This window comes from Pelophylax lessonae, assembly GCF_965119305.1.
Source record: "Pelophylax lessonae genome assembly, chromosome: 6".
Lineage (NCBI taxonomy): Eukaryota > Metazoa > Chordata > Amphibia > Anura > Ranidae > Pelophylax > Pelophylax lessonae.
This window is the reverse complement of record NC_138773.1, coordinates 97,300,733-97,323,986: the sequence shown is the minus strand read 5'-3', so window position 1 is coordinate 97,323,986 and position 23,254 is coordinate 97,300,733. Positions and strand designations below refer to the sequence as shown.

Genomic DNA, 23,254 nt, shown 5'->3' with positions numbered 1-23,254 from the left:
AACAACCCAGGAAAAGACAAAAAAAACAGGGAATACAAAGATATCCCAACAGCCAGGAGTCCCCAACAAGGGACCCTATGGAACAGCCGCACTAAGAACCTTGCGGCCAAAGGAAGCATCCGCCGATGCCTGAACATCTACTTTGTAGAATTTTGTGAAAGTGTGCACGGTCGACCAGGTCGCCGCCTTACACACCTGGGCTACAGAAGCCCCATGACGGCAGGCCCAAGACGTACTCAGTGATCTAGTAGAGTGCGCCTTCACAGGCACAGGGGGAACCTTCCCCTGCAAGGCATAGGCCTGTTCAATGGTCTGCCTGATCCATTTGGCGATGGTAGAGGCCGAAGCCGCCATGCCCTTCCGAGGACCCTCTGGAAGAACAAACAAGGAGTCCGTCTTACGAAAAGACTCAGTCGATTTAAGGTAAACCCTAATCGCCCGAACAACAGGAAAGACAGCACACGGGAAACCGAGTACGTGCGGGGTGAAAACCCCTTGGACTCACACCAGGCAAAATAGGCCTTCCAAGTACGGTAATAAACCTTTCCCGAGGAAGACTTCCTCGCGTTGATCAAGGTATGAACGACCTCTGGAGAGAGACCCTTCTCCTTCAGGACCTCGGTCTCAACAGCCAGGCCGTCAAAGCCAGCGACTGTAAAGCAGGATGGTAAATCGGTCCTTGAGACAGTAGATCGTCTCGAAGAGGCAGACGCCAGGGGGCGTCGACCGCCAGATTCACGAGGTCTGCGTACCAGGACCGGCAAGGCCAGTCCGGTGCCACAAGAATCACCGTGCTGCGTTCCGAGTGTAACCTGCGAAGGAACCTGGACAGCAACTGAATCGGTGGAAAAGCGTACATCAGCCTGTACTGATGCCACGGGGCCACTAACGCGTCCGACGCGTCTGCCCGAGGGTCGCGCGTCCTTGCCACGAACCTCTTCACCTTGTAGTTGAGGCGAGACGCGAACAGGTCCACATCTGGAAGACCCCACTTCGCGCACAACATCTGGAAGACAGCCGGATGGAGAGACCATTCCCCCTGATCCAGGGTCTGGCGACTCAGATAGTCCGCCTGCCAGTTCTCCACTCCCGGAATGTGAACCGCCGTTATCGCCGGGACATGAGTCTCGGCCCAAGACAGAATGTCGGCCACTTCTCGAGCCGCTCGGGCACTCCTGGTGCCCCCTTGGTGGTTGATGTATGCCACCGCCGTGGCATTGTCCGTCTGCACCCGAACCGGGCAGCCCTGCATCCGGTCCGTCCAGCGATGAAGACAGAGCCTTATCGCACGCAATTCCAGAATGTTGATCGGGAGGGAAGACTCCCCCTCCGACCAGGTCCCCTGGGCGGACAGAACGCCCAGAACACCACCCCAGCCCGACAGGCTGGCATCCGTAGTGATTATCGTCCACGAGATCGGACGAAACGACTTGCCCCCGGACACCAACGGGGACTGGAGCCACCACAGAAGGTTCACCCTGGTGCGATGACTCAACGAGATCTGAAGATCCAGAGATTGAGGTCGCCCGTCCCACTTGGACAGGATCTCCGCCTGGAGACCCCGCGTGTGAAACTGAGCGAAAGGAATCGCCTCGAAGGCCGAGACCATCAATCCCAGACATCTCATACACGTCCGCAGAGACGAGTGTGGAACGTCCCTGAGGGACCTGACTTCCTCCTGAAGAGTCCTGAGCTTGTCTTCCGGCAGGAAGACCTTCGCCTGCACCGAGTCCAGTATCATTCCCAGATAGGGAAGACGAACCGACGGACTCAGTGTCGACTTTGGAACATTTATCGTCCAACCGAACTCCTGCAGAGTTTGCATTGTGACAGACAGGTCCTTCTCCAGACCCTGACTGGTCGCAGACCGAATCAGAATGTCGTCCAGATACCCCAGGACAGAAATGCCCTGGGCCCTCAAGAATGCCAGAACCGGTGCAAGCACCTTGGTGAAGACCCGCGGAGCCGAGGCGAGCCCAAAGGGCAACGCCACGAACTGGTAGTGATCCTCCGCAATGGCAAATCGAAGGTATCTCTGATGCCCCTCGAATATGGGGATGTGAAGGTACGCATCCTTCAAATCGATGGAGGCCATGAATTCCCCCGGAACCAGGGCAGCCACCACCGAGCGCAGGGACTCCATGCGGAACTTGCGAACCCGCACAGAGCGGTTCAGAGCTTTCAAGTCCAGAATCGGACGAACCTTGCCCTCCTTCCTGGGCACGGTGAACAGATTGGAATAAAACCCCCGAAATCTGTCCCGATGAGGCACCGGAACCACCACACCCTGAGCCCTCAGGTCCCGCACCGCCAGGTGCAGATCCCGCAGGCGCTCTGGAGACAGTTGTAGATTTGAGGGAAAAAATCTGCTCTCCGGCCGAGAGAGAAACTCGATCTTGTAACCAGATCGAACGATTTCCAGAACCCATCTGTCCCGCACACGGGCCAACCAGGGCTGAAGAAAACCGAGCAAGCGTCCCCCCACCCCAAAACTGGGTGAGGGCGCCCCTTCAGGCCGAACTGTTATGGGCCGCAGGTCCGGATTGGCCGGACTTCTGTTTCCCAGACCAGGGCTTCTTCTGAGAACCTTGGCCTTTGAACGGTTTGCCCTTGTAGTGCGGCCGAAAGGCACGAAAGGACCCCTGAGGGGGCCGAAAATTCGCATGCTTCTTCCCAGAAGCCCCCTTAGCCTTGGGGAAATGGGGCAAGAGAGTGCTCTTACCCCCGGTGATCCCCTTAATCAACACATCCAGGGACTCCCCAAAAAGGCGAGACCCATCATAAGGCAGATTGGCTAAGGTTTTACGTGAAGATTGGTCCACCGACCAACATTTCAACCAAACCAGGCGGCGAGACAACACCGCCACGCTGTGCACACGTGCAGCCAACGGAATCAGGTCCAGGTCCGCATCACACAGATACATGACACCCTGGTGGATCTGATCCACCATATCCAGGGTCGCCGGCGAGGCCGAATCGGCCACTAGGACGCGCCTAAGCATCTGCGTCCAACTTGCGATCGCCTGGGCCGCCATGAGAGAAGCAAACAAAGCCTTAAGCATAGAACCCGTAACAGAATAAGTATGACGGGCAAGAGACTCCAGTCTCCTATCCGTGGCATCACGGAAAACAGGGGAACCCTCTGCAGGAATCGCAGTGGCTTTGTTCAAAACCGCAATTGCATGATCCACTGGTGGAGGCACACACCACCGTTCATCAGTGGCAGGCGAGAAAGGATAACGCAGCTTGAATTTACTTGGTACCGCAAAAGGTTTGCGCAGATCGCGCCATTGACAGCGCGCTGAAAATCAGCATTGCAGGGAAAAACCTGCGGCGTCCTGCGTTTTCTCTGCGTCCCATAAGCCGCCAAGGCAGCGGGAGGACACACTTCGTCCTGCAAACGCAGCGTTTGCTTAATGGAAGCAATCAACTCATCCATGATTGCAAGCTCTTCAGGCGAGCCAGGGGGAGAATTATCGACCCCCTCAACTTCAGCCTCCACCTCAGACCCCACTAGATCAAGAGAGGAGCGGGACCCCGATAAGGGGGTCCCTGCCAGAACAGCCCCATCACCTTCACCCTCAGAATCAGAGGACAGAGCAACTCTGGGCCGTTTAGTAGATTGAGCAGCCACCAGCATTTGCACCTGGGCAGCAAGGCCAGCCACAATAGTGGCTAAATCCCCCCCTGGGGGGGAAACAGCGGTCCCCTGGCTTTCCACCAATACTGTGGGAAACTTGCCCTCCTGAGAATCCATTGCCCCTGTATGCCAGACAACCAAGGGTTAACTGCCCCCTTTTAGCAAGCGCGGCAAGCGCAGCCCACCGCACCACACTCAGGCACAATGAGACCCCCACAGGGAATATACAGACTGAATACAGGCAATGGCAAACAGGAATAGAAGGATAAAACCTGAGGAGACCCCGCTGCTGCTGCTGCCTCGATCGGTGTTCCAGGAAAGAGGAAGTGATGCTGCCAGGGCGCTCTATGTAAGCCTATGGAGGCTACAAGAAAATGGCCGCCGTGCATGTAAACCATGCGGCCGGAGCGGGCGCCGGTAAAATGGCGTCGTTTGGCGCCGAAATCGCCGCTCCATAGTGCATAAAAACACACACAAGCTTATCCCATTATATGGATACATGTTAGATCGCCGCAGCGATCGCTGTATATGCCCCAACATGCCATAAAAACATGCCCCACAGCACACAGCTTCCCACACTGCCCAGCCTGACACACACAGTGTCACACAGCTCCCCCCCCCCCTTGCAGCCCACAGCATGCAGCCGAGAGATAGGGAGACAAGCAGTGTGAATAAAGGCAGGTTACACAGTCCCAGACTGAGACCCCCCCCAGACAGACAGGTCCCCACATAGATACACTTACCTCACATGGCGTGGGGAACCCGCACAGGCGAACAAGCCGCTGCACATGAGGCAGGGAGAGTCGCAATTCAAGACGCACACAATGGCGGTTAAGAAACCGCACAGCGTCCGGTGAGGTAGCCACCTCACCAATCATCCCTGCACCGAACAGGGATGGGTCGTTCACTGTGCCAGGAGCGTTACCTGGCTGAACGCTCGATGGCAGACTGGGAAGCCACTGACCCACGACCTGCGATCAGGGGGATCAGCCCGAGACCCAGTCCGCATGATCCTCTTCGTCCGAAGAACTAACTAATGCTGACCAAAATAACAGCTAAGTAAAGGTAGAGAAAAAAACTCAAACAAAATATTAAAAAGAAGAAAGAGTCTGGGACAAAAAGTCCCAGCACAGAGAGAGCCAGCCACTCCTGACAAGCTAGACATTAAAACTGAGATATGGTTGCAGGAAGTAGGAGGGTATTGACTGAGGGGACCACCCCTTGAGGGTGGGATATGTTAAAGCTTTATTGTTAACATATTCTGTTGCCTAGCTACTCCTTCGGAGCAAAGTCTAATACCCCATATGTGACGAATATGAAGAGGCGGCGACTGTCGGAGGACGTAAGAGAAATTTTGATTTTTACATTTTTTTGGGGGGAATTTCATATAAAAAAAATGTGAAAAATATTGTTATTTTTTCAAAATTTATGCTATTTTTTTGTTTATAGCGCAAAAAGTAAAAATCGCACAGGTGATCAAATACCACCAAAAGAAAGCTCTGTTTGTAGGAAAAAAAGGACGTAAATTTCGTTTTGGTATGGCGTCGCACGACCGCGCAATTGTCAGTTAAAGTCGCACAGTGCCGAATCGCAAAAAGTGGCCCAGACGTAAGACAGCAAAATCCTCCGGTGGTAAAGTGGTTAAAGAACCTTATCAGCTCTACACAACCTTTGGGACAGGACCCACCATGACATCTGCTCTTCTTCTCCCTGTATTCTCATGTTAAAGTGGAAGATAACTTACATCACTGACTTTTACCTATAGATTACCTATAGGTAGTGTAAATATCTCCTAAACATGCACCGTTTAGGAGATATTTACTGTACATGTCGCCAGTTACATCTGTGCCGCTAGGGCTCTGAAGGAACGGCCACCACTGCCGTTCCTTCAGAGCCCTGTGCCGTAAACGGCGACTCCGCGAACCCGAACGCAAAACAGGTGAAGTTGGAAGCGGCCTCCAGCTCCCACATCTCGGCACAAGAGGGCTTTGTTTTAAGATGAGTTTAACATAATGTGCTAGTACAGCTTTAATAGTACAATGTACTGGGAAGGAAATTGTTTGCAGACTCAGAACATTGGCAACACTCACGCTTGGCATCCCAGAGCACTGACACACCAACATACGTAGGTTCCTCTAGTGTAATAAACGATAAACTATGGCCAATGTCGCAGGATCACAAAAGCAAGTGTAAATGGAATTATGACTGGCTGATATGAGTTCAGACAATTTTCCTTACTGAATAAGACAATTATCCCAACTCACTACTACAACAAAAACAAAAAAAAAGAAAACCTGGGCGCTACTGATCTACAGTATACAATAGATTAAATAATAAAAGGTAAGAAATAAATTGCTGACACTTCTTCCACACTTGGTGTCTCCACTAACTAAATCCACATTGCTGTCATACTGATTTTTTGCATCAATCTAAAGCCTAAAGCCTTGTACGCACGATCAGGTTATCGGACGAATTTTCGTCCGTTTTTTGTTGCATGCTAGTCTCATATCGAAAGTACAACTACAGCAATTCTCCTACGACAAAATTCAACTTCAGAAGTGATGTCATGTGTTGAATTGTTTTCTATGTGTTCTTTCGTTTCTGAGCATGCACATTCTTGCGCTTACGATTTTTTTCAGACGGAAACTGTACTAATTAAGCGAAAATCAAACGTTGTGTTCACGTACAATAAAAATATTATAGACTGCACATCCAGTATTTGTCGTCCGCAAATTCGTAATCGGCTGTCGAAAGCACTGTACTAACGATCTGAAAATCTGCAGATCATACATCGGATGAAATTTTATTTCCGATTTTCTTATCGTGTGTACGGGCCGTAAAGCTGGTGAAAGAATGCTCTTTCTTTTTTATTAGCCAGCTGTCTGATCAAAAAAAGCATAAACAATTTCCCCATCCACACATTTGATGTGGACGGAGGAGTCCTCCCCGCTGCGCTATTGTAATCTGAAAGCAGTCAGAATAAGGGTTGTTTACACTTACTTCAAAATGTGTCATTAGACACACTTTTTTAAAGCACTCTGAATGCCAATCAAAGCTCCTGTCACTATATAAAATGGTTACCTTACAGTCCTGTTTATATGTTGTGTTTGCTTTGCTTCAAAAATGACACCCCATGTCGCTTTCTTGATGCTTCAAAGCGTCTCCAAAGCTTCCATAGAAGTCTATGGCAAAGCTCGCTTACAACACTTGCAGCTTTTGAGAGGCTTCTATTCAGCATTAGCTTCACATTGTTTTGGAGGTATTGCTGGTATGAGATATCCCAGAATGCACTGGGACACCAACAAGTAAACTGGAAAGACATAATCAGCAATCACTTCTGGTTCGTGTGTATATATATTCTGGAAGTGTCTGGTGCAGACATCACATCTGGTGTGCAGCATGGAGCAGCAGGAAGGTGAGCGGGGACCGCAGAGAGAGGACTGAGAGGCAGAGGATCAGCAGAGCTGGGGGACCCGAGCAGTAGAAACTAGCAATGTCACTCGTAGAACGAAGCATATGAAAAAAATAGTGGGAGGTGAGCGGGGACCAGAGAGAGAGGAGGATTAGCAAATCAGAGGATCAACAGAGCTGGGGGACCGAAGCAGGAGAAACTAGCAATGTCACACGTGGAACACAGTGCAGGAGCAAAATAGCGGGAGGTGTGCAGGGACCAGAGAGAGAGGAGGATCAGCAAATCAGAGGATCAGCAGAGCTGGGGGACCGGAGCAGGAGAAACTACCAATGTCACACGTGGAACACAGCGCAGGAGCAAAATAGCGGGAGGTGTGCAGGGACCAGAGAGAGAGGAGGATCAGCAAACCAGAGGATCAGCAGAGCTGGGAGTTACTACTGAGTGGAGGATCAGCAGAGCTGGGAGTTATTACTGAGTGGAGGATCAGCAGAGCTGGGAGTTATTACTGAGCGGAGGATCAGCAGAGCTGGGGTTACTACTAAGTGGGGCATTAGCGGAGCTGGGAGTTACTACTGAGTGGGGGGATCAGCAAAGCTGGGGGTTACTACAGAGTGGAGGATCAGCAGGGCTAGGGGTTACTACTGAGTGGGGGATCAGCAGAGCTGGAGGTTACTACTAAGTGGGGGATCAGCAGAGCTGGGAATTACTACAGAGTTTGGCATCAGTAGAGCTGGGGTAGTACTGAGCAGGAGATCTGCTGAACAGAGGTACTAATAAGCTAGGGATCTGCTGAAAGAGGGTACCAATGAGCTGGGGACCTGCTGAACAGGGGAACCAATGAGCTGGGAATATGCTGAGTGGATGTACTACTGAGAAAGGGTTCTAATGGGCCCCTTTAAAACAAATCCAATATCAACACACACACATACATGGCATTTGCCAAGCTTAATTAAAGCTTCAAAAAAGTATCACCGAAGCATCATAGAAGCACCACCGAAGCATCATGGAAGTACAACTGACGCATCACTGAAGCACCATTGAAGCATCATCAAAGCACCACCGAAACATGACCGAAGCACCACCAAACCATCATCGAAGCACCACCGAGGCATCAGAGAAGCACCATCGAAGCAACACCAAACCATCATCGAAGCACCACCGAGGCATCAGAGAAGCACCATCGAAGCATCATCGATTCGAAACACCACCAAAGCATCATCGAAGCACCACCGAAGCATCAGAGAAGCATCATCGAAGCACCACCGAAGCATCATGGAAGCACAACTGACGCATCACTGAAGCACCATTGAAGCATCATCAAAGCACCACCGAAACATGACCGAAGCACCACCAAACCATCATCGAAGCACCACTGAGGCATCAGAGAAGCACCACTGAAGCATCATCGAAGCAACACCAAACCATCATCGAAGCACCACCGAGGCATCAGAGAAGCACCATCGAAGCATCATCGAAACACCACAAAGCATCATCAAAGCAAAACTGAAGCATTATGGAAGCACCACTGAAGCATTATCGAAGCACCACCGAAGCATCATTGAAGCACAACTGAAGCATCATCGAAGCACCATTGAAGCATCATCGAAGCACCATTGAAGCATCATCGAAGCACCACCCAAGTATCATCGACGCACCATTGAAGCACAACATAAGCATCATTGAACCACCATCAAGGCATCATTGAAGCATCACTGAAGCACCATGGAAGCATCATCGAAGTACCACCGAACAATCATCGAAGTACCACCAAAGCTTTATCGAAGTATCAGAAACACATCCAAAAAGCATGTAAAAGCATTAGGCTCTTTAATGTGTGTTAAAGTTGAAGCAAGTGCTGTGGTGACAGCCCAAAAATTTGGGATTTTCTTTCACTTTTGGTGATAACAGTCACCGGGACAAATAAAGAGGGCAAAACTCTCTAACGGGGACCCAGACAGCAATAAAAACCTCACAGGTGTTCTAATCCCTCCTCATTCTATTCAAAGCTAAAAAAAAGTTTTGCTTTTAGTTATACTTTGTTTGACAGACTGAATGAAATATGTAATTTTGTATTGTGCCTATAATTCCACTTTACTACTCCCCATCACTCCCGGCATCAGAGGAGCACTCAGTGGTGGTGAAGGACACACGTCAGGCGCACACTTGGATTGTCAATGTCACTATGACAACTCCTAGACTAAGTGTTTAATCTGACATCACCCATGGATGAAGACAATAGATGACAACGTCAGCCGCACACTTATCTGAGAACGCAGGAAGTTTTATTTCTGAAAGATGATTTTCCTGTGCGAATGAAAACTTCTGGAACAATTTTCCAAAACATAACATCCAGGAAGTAGCGTCTCTTCCTGTACTGCTGTTATGTTCTCTGCCTCTACTGTTTACTTTATATAGAGGGCCTCTAGTGAGAGCTCTGGGATCACCACAAGGCCCCACACACAATGCAGAAAGACCTTGAACACACCACATCAATTAATCTGCATTAATCCGCACTAATCTACACAGGCTCAACGCCAGGGCACACAGAGAACTATTGTTCTCTATGTGCCCCCCTCCTACACTGCGACTGCCTTGTGACGGGATGAAATGCAGCCATTCTGCAATGTTTTACAATGCACCTCATTTTCCCACACGTCACCGCACCGCAGTAGTACAATGAAGTGAATGAAATGTCATTTTGTGGGGAAAAAAAAAATGGCACCTTGCGTTGTAACGTAATACACACCACCGCCCATGTACCACAGATAGCAGCCCGCTCCTGTTTTAGTGCATATCCTGGTATACATGAGCCCTAAATGTGACTATACACCCTGCAGTGTTTTATGATTCCGCCCGTGAGCTACCGATCAACTTCTGTTAGGCCCTGTTCACACCTGAGCGTATTTCAGTTCGTAAAACGCTCAAATTGGATCCTGTATAAAATTGGCCGTACTGTGCATGTATGTGAGTTAGGGACCTTAGATTGTATAGTCCTTGAGGGCAGGGACTGATGTGAATGTGCAATGTATATGTAAAACGCTGTGTAAATTGACAGCGCTATATAAGTACCTGAAATAGATAAATAAATCTCTGAAGTCTCAAAACGCCAACAAGCAAAATCCCATTCATGAGCATTTTGTCTCCAGAAGAAAAACGCCTGAAGCTCAAAAAAGTACATGAGCTTCTTTTTTAGCTGATTGCAAGCATTTTTGTTAGATGTCTATGCTTTCCTCCAAACACCTACAAAAAAACACCTGAAAAAGGCCCGAAAACACGCCAGAAAAAAGCCCAGAAAACGCCAGAAAATGATACGCTCAGATGTGAATGGAGCCTTAAACAGGGAGGACCACACACACAGGTCCCTGCTGAACCGGCCGCATTTCCATTCATGTGTACCCAGCTTTACAACCCCCCCCCCCCCTCACCGCAAGAATTAAAGTATAACTAAGGGCAAAACTTTTTTAGTTTTGGATAGAGTGGAGAGGGATTAGAACCCCTGTCAGTTTTTATTGCTGTCTATTGCTCTGTGTCAGATCCTGTACCTACAGGCCTGTACGATTCCCGTGACTTGCAATGGCACCCCAAACGCAGCGCAATTTTGCCACTCAACGTATCACAGGACGCCTGTCACCCAAAAAAAATACAAGAACTTCTTTTGATCGACAGGCATCCCACGATCCTGTTTGCGCGACTTTACTGCGATTCATCGGGTGACAATCGAGGCAAAATCGTGCTGCGTTTGGGGTGTCATTGCAAGTCTTGAGAATCGCACAGGGGTCCTGCGACTTGCAATGGTTTGGGATCGCAGGCAGAATCGCTGCAATTCTTCCCGCGATCCGAAAAGCCTATATGTGAATGGAGCCTAAGGGAGCAAGCAATATACATTTATTATTAGAGTCTACATACAGTACACATTAAATGTCATGACTGCATTATTATTTTAGCCTTTTTTTCTTTATTTTCACCTGCTGATCTGGCCAGTAACACACTTCCTGTTCACATTTGTGCAGTTCTGCGTGCCACGTTTGCCTGGGCACAGCAGCCCATCGATCGACTTGTGTACAACCAGCTTGTTGGGTTTTTGCCAAATGATCAGTGCCACCGGCTACAGCCAGCAAGACTGATCATTTTATTCTGCCGGCGGGGCATACCATAGCTCAGCAAGAGTATTTCTCCCATACACATCGAATGTGTGGATGGGGGAATCCATTTTTTTTTTCAATAAACCCACTGGTTGAATGGAAAAAACTGAATTGTGTATGGCCTGCCTAAGACTGATCATTTTTTTCTTCCGGTGGAGCATACCATAGCTCAGCAAGAGTGCTTCCCCCATACACATTGAATGTGTGGATGGGGAAATCCATAAAATAATTTTTATTTTTTTTCGGTAAACCTATTGGTTGAACTAAAAAAAATGAATCATGTATGGCCTGCCTAAAGCTAGACAATAACTTCTAGGCTTTGCAGATTCCTCCATTCATGTTTGTGCCGGTTCACATATATGCGATGCGGGAACCCTGCGAATCCACTGTGGGTTCCCACATCGCATTCAACTCACAGGCAGTTCCCACTGCCATATGCGAATGGGGGGGTCAATATAGAGTTAATGACACCCCCAGATCAGTTCACATATCACAGTGCGAACTGTCAGTTCGGACATGAATCGGATCGCATAGGGGTGAACACCCATGCAATCCGATTCTGGTGTGGACCCAAAAAAGGGTCCTGTGCGAGTTGTGTCGGAATGCGATGCAATATCATCCAAACAATCTGTATGGCTGAATTTGCATCGCACAGATATCGCATGTGATTTGCAGAGCAGTGCGCTGCTGTCTGTCATCACATATATGTGAACCGGGATTTACACATTGAGGATGGACGAACTGCTGTGTTTATTGTATCCTGACTGCCACCCCCTGTCAATAACCGAAACAGCTACTGCATCTGATTGGATGCAGCCATTTTTGGCCAACGATTTTCCAATAGGTTCCTTCACATTCCCAATCAAGCGATGTTGGGAGACAGGTGGCTGACCGTAGTCACACACTAAGTAAACTGCCACCTGCTGAGGAACCATTCGAAATTCGTCCAGTGTACAGTTAAGCTGGGTTCACATATATGCGAATTGGATGTAGGTTTCCCCGCATCGAATTTGCATGACAGGCGAGTGTTACCGGCTCTCAATGGCACCAGTCTACACAGGTCCAGGGCAGGAAGGGTCTTGTGCATCTTTGGGTCTGGGTCAGGTGCAAATTCAGACAAAAATCTGAATAGCACCTAACACCGGGAACAGACACGCACCAAGCGCGAACCCGCGGCCGCACATTTGTGAAGCCGGCCTGAGCTTTAACCACATGCGCACTGCTAAATACTGGGGTTTATTTACTAAAGGCAAATCCACTGGGCACTACAAGTGCACTTGAAAGTGCAGTCACCGTAGATCCAAGAGGAACATGCAAGGAAAATAAAAATAGCATTTTTGCATGCACATAATTGGATGATAGAAATTAGCATAGTGTCCCCCCATTTCAGATATTCCCCTTAAATCCACAGCGACTGAACTTCCATGTGCACTTGGGGTGCACTTTTAGTGCACAGTGGATTTGCCTTTAGTAAATAAACCGCATTGTGTGTGGGTCGGTGCGATGTGCTGCACTGGTGCATTGTATAAAAATGCAACCTGTGTGTATTTTTAAGCAAACACTGTTACCCACCTTAACGCAGCTTTAGAGCATGTTTACCCTGGTGGCTGGGGTAAAAACATGCTACTGGGCAGCATTTTACTGCCCGGTAACCATTCCCCCTTAGGGCTAATGCACATGGATGTATGAAAAAATGCTCCAAACATGCTGCCATAAGTTAGCAGAAAAAATGCCACATTTTATGTGCATACACATGTGTACTGCGTTTAGATTAGGGGTCGACCGATTATCGGCAAGGCCGATATTGACTTTTGCCGATATATCTGTATCGGCCCCTTTTACACTTATGCAACGCGATTTTACCGCGATTTTGACGCAACTTTGACGCGATTTTGAAAGCAATGGCAAGGCTATATGCCTCAAAACGCATTAAAATAGTGGCAAAGTAGTGCAGGAACTACTTTGAAGTCGGTGCGACTTCAAAACGCACTGATATGAATGGGGCTCATTGAAAATAATGGAAAACGACTTGTCATGCGATTTTGCAGTCCAAAATCACGGGACAAGTCGCACTAGTGTGAAAGGGGCCTTAAATGATGTCACATAGCATAATTCCGTTTACAAATGTTATTGAATATGCCACTCACATTGCACAAATTAAAGATATAAGCAATGAAGTGATGTCATGACATCATTTCCGGGTACTGGCGCCAGATTAAAAAAGAAAAAAATGACAGCATTCAAAACAGCCAAACTTGGCGTTTTGAATGCTTGTAAGTCCAGAGGAGGGGTTTGCGGTTTAGACCCCCACATTAATAAATGTACGCACATAAGCGTGTGTTTAGAAGTGTTGATATTAGTTGACGTGCGTATAGGCATAATTTATGCTAGAAAACTCCTCTCTGAACGCAGGTTTGGGGCCTTTTTTTATGTCCCTGAGCGCTGCCTTCAAATACATCTGTAAATGACACATTGGGGTTTATTTACTAAAGGCAAATCCACTGTGCGCTTCCAAGTGCACTTGTAGTGCAGTCACCGTAGATCCGAAGGGGATATGCAAGGAAAATAAAAAACGGAATTTTTGTAAAATCTTACCTGTAAAATTCCTTTCTCTGAGTCCTCCGACAGTCGCCGCCTCTTCATATTCGTCACATATGGGGTATTAGACTTTGCTCCGAAGGAGTAGCTAGGCAACAGAATATGTTAACAATAAAGCTTTAACATATCCCACCCTCAAGGGGTGGTCCCCTCAGTCAATACCCTCCTACTTCCTGCAACCATATCTCAGTTTTAGTGGAATAGCAGTAGAGTATACATTCAAACCCCAAAAGAGGGGCGGGGGCGGCGACTGTCGGAGGACTCAGAGAAAGGAATTTTACAGGTAAGATTTTACAAAAATTCCGTTTTCTCTTACGTCCTCCGACAGTCGCCGCCTCTTCATATTCGTCACATATGGGGACGTCCCAAAGCAGTGCAAACATGAGGGGTGGGAAACGCATCCGCGCCGAAAGGCAACGCAGTCTCCACATCAAAGAAAGGAACCTTACCAAAGGAAGGAAACCAGCTGGGCAACAGCAAAAATAAGTGCTCAACAGGAGCAACAACCCAGGAAAAGACAAAAAAAACAGGGGATACAAAAAACTATCCCAACAGCCAGGAGTCCCCAACAAGGGACCCTATGGAACAGCCGCACTAAGAACCTTGCGGCCAAAGGAAGCATCCGCCGATGCCTGAACATCTACTTTGTAGAATTTTGTGAAAGTGTGTACGGTCGACCAAGTCGCCGCCTTACACACCTGGGCTACAGAAGCCCCATGACGGCAGGCCCAAGACGTACTCAGTGATCTAGTAGAGTGCGCCTTCACAGGCACAGGGGGAACCTTCCCCTGCAAGGCATAGGCCTGTTCAATGGTCTGCCTGATCCATTTGGCAATGGTAGAGGCGGAAGCCGCCATGCCCTTCCGAGGACCCTCTGGAAGAACAAACAAGGAGTCAGTCTTACGAAAAGACTCAGTCGATTTAAGGTAAACCCTTATCGCCCGAACAACATCCAGAGAGTGCAATCTCACCTCCTTCGGATGTTTAGGCTTCGTGCACAACGAAGGCAAAACAATATCCTCGTTAAGATGGAATTCCGAAACTCGTTTCGGTAGAAAAGAAGGATTAGGTCGCAAGACCACCTTATCCAAATGAACAACCAGGTACGGAGACTTGCAGGACAAAGCCGCCAGTTCCGACACTCTGCGAGCCGAAGTGATCGCCACCAAAAAGGCGACCTTTTTTGGACAACATAGACAACGAGATCTCCCTGATCTGTTCAAAAGGAGCACGTTGTAACACAGATAGAACTAGATTCAAGTCCCAAGGGGGCAAAGGATCCCTCCTAGGAGGAACCAGATGCCGCACACCCTGAATAAAAGTGCCAACCAAGGAGTTGGAAGCCACGGGACGTTGAAACAGAACGGCCAGCGCCGACACCTGACCCTTAATCGTAGCCAGCGCCAAACGCTGATCGACACCCGTCTGAAGGAAAGACAGCACACGGGAAACCGAGTACGTGCGGGGTGAAAACCCCCTGGACTCACACCAGGCAAAATAGGCCTTCCAAGTACGGTAATAAACCTTCCCCGAGGAAGACTTCCTCGCGTTGATCAAAGTATGAACGACCTCTGGAGAGAGACCCTTCTCCTTCAGGACCTCGGTCTCAACAGCCAGGCCGTCAAAGCCAGCGACTGTAAAGCAGGATGGTAAATCGGTCCTTGAGACAGTAGATCGTCTCGAAGAGGCAGACGCCAAGGAGCGTCGACCGCCAGATTCACGAGGTCTGCGTACCAGGACCGGCGAGGCCAGTCCGGTGCCACAAGAATCACCGTGCTGCGTTCCGAGTGCAACCTGCGAAGGAACCTGGACAGCAACTGAATCGGTGGAAACGCGTACATCAGCCTGTACTGATGCCACGGGGCCACTAACGCGTCCGACGCGTCTGCCCGAGGGTCGCGCGTCCTTGCCACGAACCTCTTCACCTTGTAGTTGAGGCGAGACGCGAACAGGTCCACATCTGGAAGACCCCACTTCGCGCACAACATCTGGAAGACAGCCGGGTGGAGAGACCATTCCCCCTGATCCAGGGTCTGGCGACTCAGATAGTCCGCCTGCCAGTTCTCCACTCCCGGAATGTGAACCGCCGTTATCGCCGGGACATGAGCCTCGGCCCAAGACAGAATGTCGGCCACTTCTCGAGCCGCTCGGGCACTCCTGGTGCCCCCTTGGTGGTTGATGTAGGCCACCGCCGTGGCATTGTCCGTCTGCACCCGAACCGGGCAGCCCTGCAACCGGTCCGTCCAGCGATGAAGACAGAGCCTTATCGCACGCAATTCCAGAATGTTGATCGGAAGGGAAGACTCCCCCTCCGACCAGGTCCCCTGGGTGGACAGAACGCCCAGAACACCACCCCAGCCCGACAGGCTGGCATCCGTGGTGATTATCGTCCACGAGATCGGACGAAACGACTTGCCCCCGGACACCAACGGGGACTGGAGCCACCACAGAAGGTTTTCCCTGGTGCGATGACTCAACGAGATCTGAAGATCCAGAGATTGAGGTCGCCCGTCCCACCTGGACAGGATCTCCGCTTGGAGACCCCGCGTGTGAAACTGCGCGAAAGGAATCGCCTCGAAGGCCGAGACCATCAATCCCAGACATCTCATACCCGTCCGCAGAGACGAGTGTGGAACGTCCCTGAGGGACCTGACTTCCACCTGAAGAGTCCTGAGTTTGTCTTCCGGCAGGAAGACCTTCGCCTGCACCGAGTCCAGTATCATTCCCAGATAGGGGAGACGAACCGACGGACTCAGTGTCGACTTTGGAACATTTATCGTCCAACCAAACTCCTGCAGAGTTTGCATTGTGACAGACAGGTCCTTCTCCAGACCCTGTCTGGTCGCAGACCGAACCAGAATGTCGTCCAGATACCCCAGGACAGAAATGCCCTGGGCTCTCAATAATGCCAGAACCGGTGCAAGCACCTTGGTGAAGACCCGCGGAGCCGAGGCGAGCCCAAAGGGCAACGCCACAAACTGGTAGTGATCCTCCGCAATGGCAAATCGAAGGTACTTCTGATGACCCTCGAATATGGGGATGTGAAGGTACGCATCCATCAAATCGATGGAGGCCATGAATTCCCCCGGAACCAGGGCAGCCCACCACCGAGCGCAGGGATTCCATGCGGAACTTGCGAACTCGCACAGAGCGGTTCAGAGCTTTCAAGTCCAGAATCGGACGAACCTTGCCCTCCTTCATGGGCACGGTGAACAGATTGGAATAAAACCCCCGAAATCTGTCCCGATGAGGCACCGGAACCACCACTCCCTGAGCCCTCAGGTCCCGCACCGCCAGGTGCAGATCCCGCAGGCGCTCTGGAGACAGTTGAAGATTTGAGGGAAAAAATCTGCTCTCCGGCCGAGAGAGAAACTCGATCTTGTAACCAGATCGAACGATTTCCAGAACCCATCTGTCCCTCACACGGGCCAACCAGGGCTGAAGAAAACCGAGCAAGCGTCCCCCCACCCCAAAACTGGGTGAGGGCGCCCCTTCAGGCCGAACTGTTATGGGCCGCAGGTCCGGATTGACCGGACTTCTGTTTCCCAGACCAGGGCTTCTTCTGAGAGCCTTGGCCCTTGCACGGTTTGCCCTTGTAGTGCGGCCGAAAGGCACGAAAGGACCCCTGAGGGGGCCGAAAATGAGCATGCTTCTTCCCAGAAGCCCCCTTAGCCTTGGGGAAATGGGGCAAGAGAGTGCTCTTACCCCCGGTAATCCCCTTAATCAACACATCCAGGGACTCCCCAAAAAGGCGAGACCCATCATAAGGCAGATTGGCTAAGGTTTTACGTGAAGATTGGTCCACCGACCAACATTTCAACCAAACCAGGCGGCGAGACAACACCGCCACGCTGTGCACACGCGCGGCCAACGGAATCAGGTCCAGGTCCGCATCACACAGATACATGACACCCTGGTGGATCTGATCCACCATATCCAGGGTCGCCGCCGAGGCCGAATCGGCCACTAGGACGCGCCTAAGCATCTGCGTCCAACTTGCGATCGCCTGGGCCGCCATGAGAGAAGCAAACAGAGCCTTAAGCATAGAACCCGTAACAGAATAAGTATGACGGGCAAGAGACTCCAGTCTCCTATCCGTGGCATCACGGAAAACCGGGGATCCCTCTGCAGGGATCGCAGTGGCTTTGTTCAAAACCGCAATAGCATGATCCACTGGCGGAGGCACACACCACCGTTCATCAGTGGCAGGCGAGAAAGGATAACGCAGCTTAAATTTACTTGGTACCGCAAAAGGCTTGCGCAAATCGCGCCATTGGTCCTTAACAGCGCGCTGAAAATCAGCATTGCAGGGAAAAACCTGCGGCGTCCTGCGTTTTCTCTGCGTCCCATAAGCCGCCAAGGCAGCTGGGGGACACACCTCGTCCTGCAAACGTAGCGTCTGCTTAATGGAAGCAATCAACTCATCCATGATTGCAAGCTCTTCAGGCGAGCCAGGGGGAGAATTATCAACCCCCTCAACTTCAGCCTCTACCTCAGACCCCACTAGATCAAGAGAGGAGCGGGACCCCGATAGGGGGGTCCCCGCCAGAACAGCCCCATCACCTTCACCCTCAGAATCAGAGGACAGAGCAACTCTGGGCCGTTTAGTAGATTGAGCAGCCACCAGCATTTGCACCTGTGCAGCAAGGCCAGCCACAATAGTGGCTAAATCCCCCCCTGGGGGGGAAACAGCGGTCCCCTGGCTTTCCACCAATACTGTGGGAAACTTGCCCTCCTGAGAATCCATTGCCCCTGTATGCCAGACAACCAAGGGTTAACTGCCCCCTTACAGCAAGCGCGGCAAGCGCAGCCCACCGCACCACACTCAGGCACAATGAGACCCCCACAGGGAATATACAGACTGAACACAGGCAATGGAACACAGGAATAGAAGGATAAAACCTGAGGAGACTCCGCTGCTGCTGCTGCCTCGATCGGTGCTTCCAGGAGAGAGGAAGTGATGCTGCCAGGACGCTCCATGTAAGCCTATGGAGGCTACAAGAAAATGGCCGCCGTGCATGTAAACCATGCGGCCGGAGCGGGCGCCGGTAAAATGGCGTCGTTTGGCGCCGAAATCGCCGCTCCACAGTGCATAAAATCACACACAATATTAGCCCATTATATGGATACATGTTAGATCGCCGCAGCGATCGCTGTATATGCCCCAACATGCCATTAAAAACATGCCCCAAAGCACACAGCTCCTCACACTGCCCAGCCTGACATACTCAGTGTCATACAGCTCCCCCCCCCCCCCCCTTGCAGCCCACAGCATGCAGCCGAGAGATAGGGAGACAAGCAGTGTGATTAAAGGCAGGTTACACAGTCCCAGACTGACACCCCCCCAGACAGACAGGTCCCCACATAAATACACTTACCTCACATGGCGTGGGGAACCCGCACAGGCGAACAAGCCGCTGCACATGAGGCAGGGAGAGTCGCAATTCAAGACGCACACAATGGTGGTTCAGAAACCGCACAGCGTCCGGTGAGGTAGCCACCTCACCAATCATCCCTGCACCGAACAGGGATGGGTCGTTCACTGTGCCAGGAGCGTTACCTGGCTGAACGCTCGATGGCAGACTGGGAAGCCACTGACCCACGACCTGCGACCAGGGGAATCAGCCCGAGACCCAGTCCGCATGATCCTCTTCGTCCGAAGAACTAACTAATGCTGACAAAAATAACAGCTAAGTAAAGGTAGAGAGAAAACTCAAACAAAATATCAAAAAGAAGAAAGAGTCTGGGACAAAAAGTCCCAGCACAGAGAGAGCCAGCCACTCCTGACAAGCTAGACATTAAAACTGAGATATGGTTGCAGGAAGTAGGAGGGTATTGACTGAGGGGACCACCCCTTGAGGGTGGGATATGTTAAAGCTTTATTGTTAACATATTCTGTTGCCTAGCTACTCCTTCGGAGCAAAGTCTAATACCCCATATGTGACGAATATGAAGAGGCGGCGACTGTCGGAGGACGTAAGAGAAACAGCATTTTTGCATGCACATAATTGGATGATAGAAATTAGCACAGCGTCCCCCCATTTCAGATCTTCCCCTTAAATCCACAGCAACTGATCTTCCAAGTGCACTTGCTTTGCACTTGTAGTGCACAGTGGATTTGCTCTTAGTAAATAAACCCCAATGTATACATGCCCATTAGATTAGAGGCATAAAAACCACCAGACGCCCTTATCAGCAGCATGTTTTCTGCCTGTGCATGAGGCCTCAAGCTGCAGAGACAGAGGACAGGGGTGTACACATGCTGCCGCAGCTACATTATGGTGCAGCAAAAATGATCCCCCTGCCATGTTCAAGTGAATGGAGCCACGCGGCAAATGTGCGCAATGCATGCAGCTGTGCCGCAGTGGTGTGGGTCTTAAATGGTTAAACAGGCGTTGAAGAGGCAACAGAACGCATTCTCACTGCTTCTCAAATGCCCTCTGAAAAGTGATCCACCATGAATGGCTCTTAGTGTAAATGAGCCCCTATGGTGTAAACAGGGCACACAGAAAGCAACTATTTTCTATGTGCGCTTGCGTTGCGCCCCCCGCTGTTCTATGCAGAGCAACACGACAGACATGATGTGAATGACCAAAAAATAATATTTTTCCTTCAATGACTTGAGAAAAAAACACTAAAACACAGCCCGCTGTCTGCAGGGGCCCCCAAGGGCCACATAGTAAGTACCAGAGGGCCACAGGTTGGCATGGCACATTCTACCTGTTACAGCTGTCAGCCATATCCCATACAATGACAGATAAGTACAATGGATGGCAGACAGATCCATATCCAGCACACACCATGAGAGCGGATCTGGGATGTTTACCATCTGTATGTATGTGTGATCTGAGGAGCTAGGCCATCACTGCACCATGACATCTGTCTGATCACATCACCATCCCTGCACACCATACTAACCTGACAGGGATCAGCAGATGGGGGAAGCAGAAGGATGAGGATGACAGGTCATAGAAATAGGACAGAAGACAACACAGACATTGCAGTTGTTTTCAGGCAGAGGCATGGCAGGAATGTGTGAGCTGTGATCAGCAGGCAGAGGAGGGGTTGTTTACACTGCAGATCTGCTGTCACAGAATGGCCATTGTGTCGGTGCGATGGGGAAATGTGTTAGTAAATAGGGTGTGATGGTGCTGGGATGGAGGTGCAGCATTGGGGTCCTTACCGTTAGGTATCCAGAGAGGAAGGAAGAGGAGGAGCTGGAGGTGGAGGATGCTGGACGGTACAGATCGGTGGTGGTGGGGGAGGGGAGAGGAGGGGGTCCTCCGATTTCTGATCGGGAAGGTTAGGGTACAGGAACTCACCGGTGCAGCGATCAGGAGGTGTATGGGGCCCCGGGCTGCCAGCGCTGACACTGCTGATGATGACGTCACACGACCTCGTTTTCGAGCATCCCTCTCTGCAGCCTGTCACCGCTCTGTCCCCGCCAGCACTCTCACTGCACACTACCTGTCATCTGATGATTGCACTGACACTGCACACTACCTGTCATCTGCTGATTGCACTGACACTGCACACTACCTGTCTTCTGATGATTGCACTGACACTGCACACTACCTGTCATCTGATGATTGCACTGACACTGCACACTACCTGTCATCTGATGATTGCACTCTCACTGCACACTACCTGTCATCTGATGATTGCACTGTCACTGCACACTACCTGTCATCTGATGATTGCATGGTCACTGCACACTACATGTCATCTGATGATTGCACTGTCACTGCACACTACCTGTCATCTGATGATTACACTGTCACTGCACACTACCTGTCATCTGATGATTACACTCTCACTGCACACTACCTGATGATTGCACTGACACTGCACACTACCTGTCATCTGATGATTGCACTGACACTGCACACTACCTGTCATCTGATGATTGCACTGACACTGCACACTACCTGTCATCTGATGATTACACTCTCACTGCACACTACCTGGTGATTGCACTGACACTGCACACTACCTGTCATCTGATGATTGCACTGACACTGCACACTACCTGTCATCTGATGATTGCACTCTCACTGCACACTACCTGTCATCTGATGATTGCACTGTCACTGCACACTACCTGTCATCTGATGATTGCACTGTCACTGCACACTACCTGTCATCTGATGATTGCACTGTCACTGCACACTACCTGTCATCTGATGATTACACTGTCACTGCACACTACCTGTCATCTGATGATTACACTCTCACTGCACACTACCTGATGATTGCACTGACACTGCACACTACCTGTCATCTGATGATTGCACTGACACTGCACACTACCTGTCATCTGATGATTGCACTGTCACTGCACACTACCTGTCATCTGATGATTACACTCTCACTGCACACTACCTGATGATTGCACTGACACTGCACACTACCTGTCATCTGATGATTGCACTGACACTGCACACTACCTGTCATCTGATGATTGCACTGACACTGCACACTACCTGATGATTGCACTGACACTGCACACTACCTGATGATTGCACTGTCACTGCACACTACCTGTCATCTGATGATTGCACTGACACTGCACACTACCTGGTGGTTGCACTAACACTGCACACTACCTGATGATTGCACTGTCACTGCACACTACCTGTCATCTGATGATTGCACTGTCACTGCACACTACCTGTCATCTGATGATTACACTGTCACTGCACACTACCTGCCATCTGATGATTACACTGTCACTGCACACTACCTGTCATCTGATGATTACACTCTCACTGCACACTACCTGATGATTGCACTGACACTGCACACTACCTGTCATCTGATGATTGCACTGACACTGCACACTACCTGTCATCTGATGATTGCACTGACACTGCACACTACCTGTCATCTGATGATTGCACTGTCACTGCACACTACCTGTCATCTGATGATTGCACTGTCACTGCACACTACCTGTCATCTGATGATTACACTCTCACTGCACACTACCTGATGATTGCACTGACACTGCACACTACCTGTCATCTGGGGATTGCACTGACACTGCACACTACCTGTCATCTGATGATTGCACTGACACTGCACACTACCTGTCATCTGATGATTGCACTGACACTGCACACTACCTGATGATTGCACTGACACTGCACACTACCTGATGATTGCACTGTCACTGCACACTACCTGTCATCTGATGATTGCACTGACACTGCACACTACCTGGTGGTTGCACTAACACTGCACACTACCTGATGATTGCACTCTCACTGCACACTACCTGTCATCTGATGATTGCACTGTCACTGCACACTACCTGTCATCTGATGATTACACTGTCACTGCACACTACCTGCCATCTGACGATTACACTGTCACTGCACACTACCTGTCATCTGATGATTACACTCTCACTGCACACTACCTGATGATTGCACTGACACTGCACACTACCTGTCATCTGAT

The 23,254-nt window shown here is 50.1% G+C and overlaps 1 protein-coding gene across 2 annotated transcripts in view; it reads right to left on the bottom strand.

Moving 5' to 3' along the window:
* Positions 1-21,259, bottom strand: part of PRKAR1B (protein kinase cAMP-dependent type I regulatory subunit beta) — a 405,306-nt gene extending 384,047 nt beyond the window's left edge. The window contains exon 1 of one of the 2 annotated variants that reach the window (XM_082260646.1): positions 21,115-21,259. The gene's annotated coding sequence lies outside the window, so the exon portion shown is untranslated. Of the gene's footprint in view, positions 1-20,975 lie in introns of both variants that reach the window. The other variant, XM_082260647.1, reaches the window with a different exon arrangement.
* Positions 21,260-23,254: the final 1,995 nt, after the last annotated feature.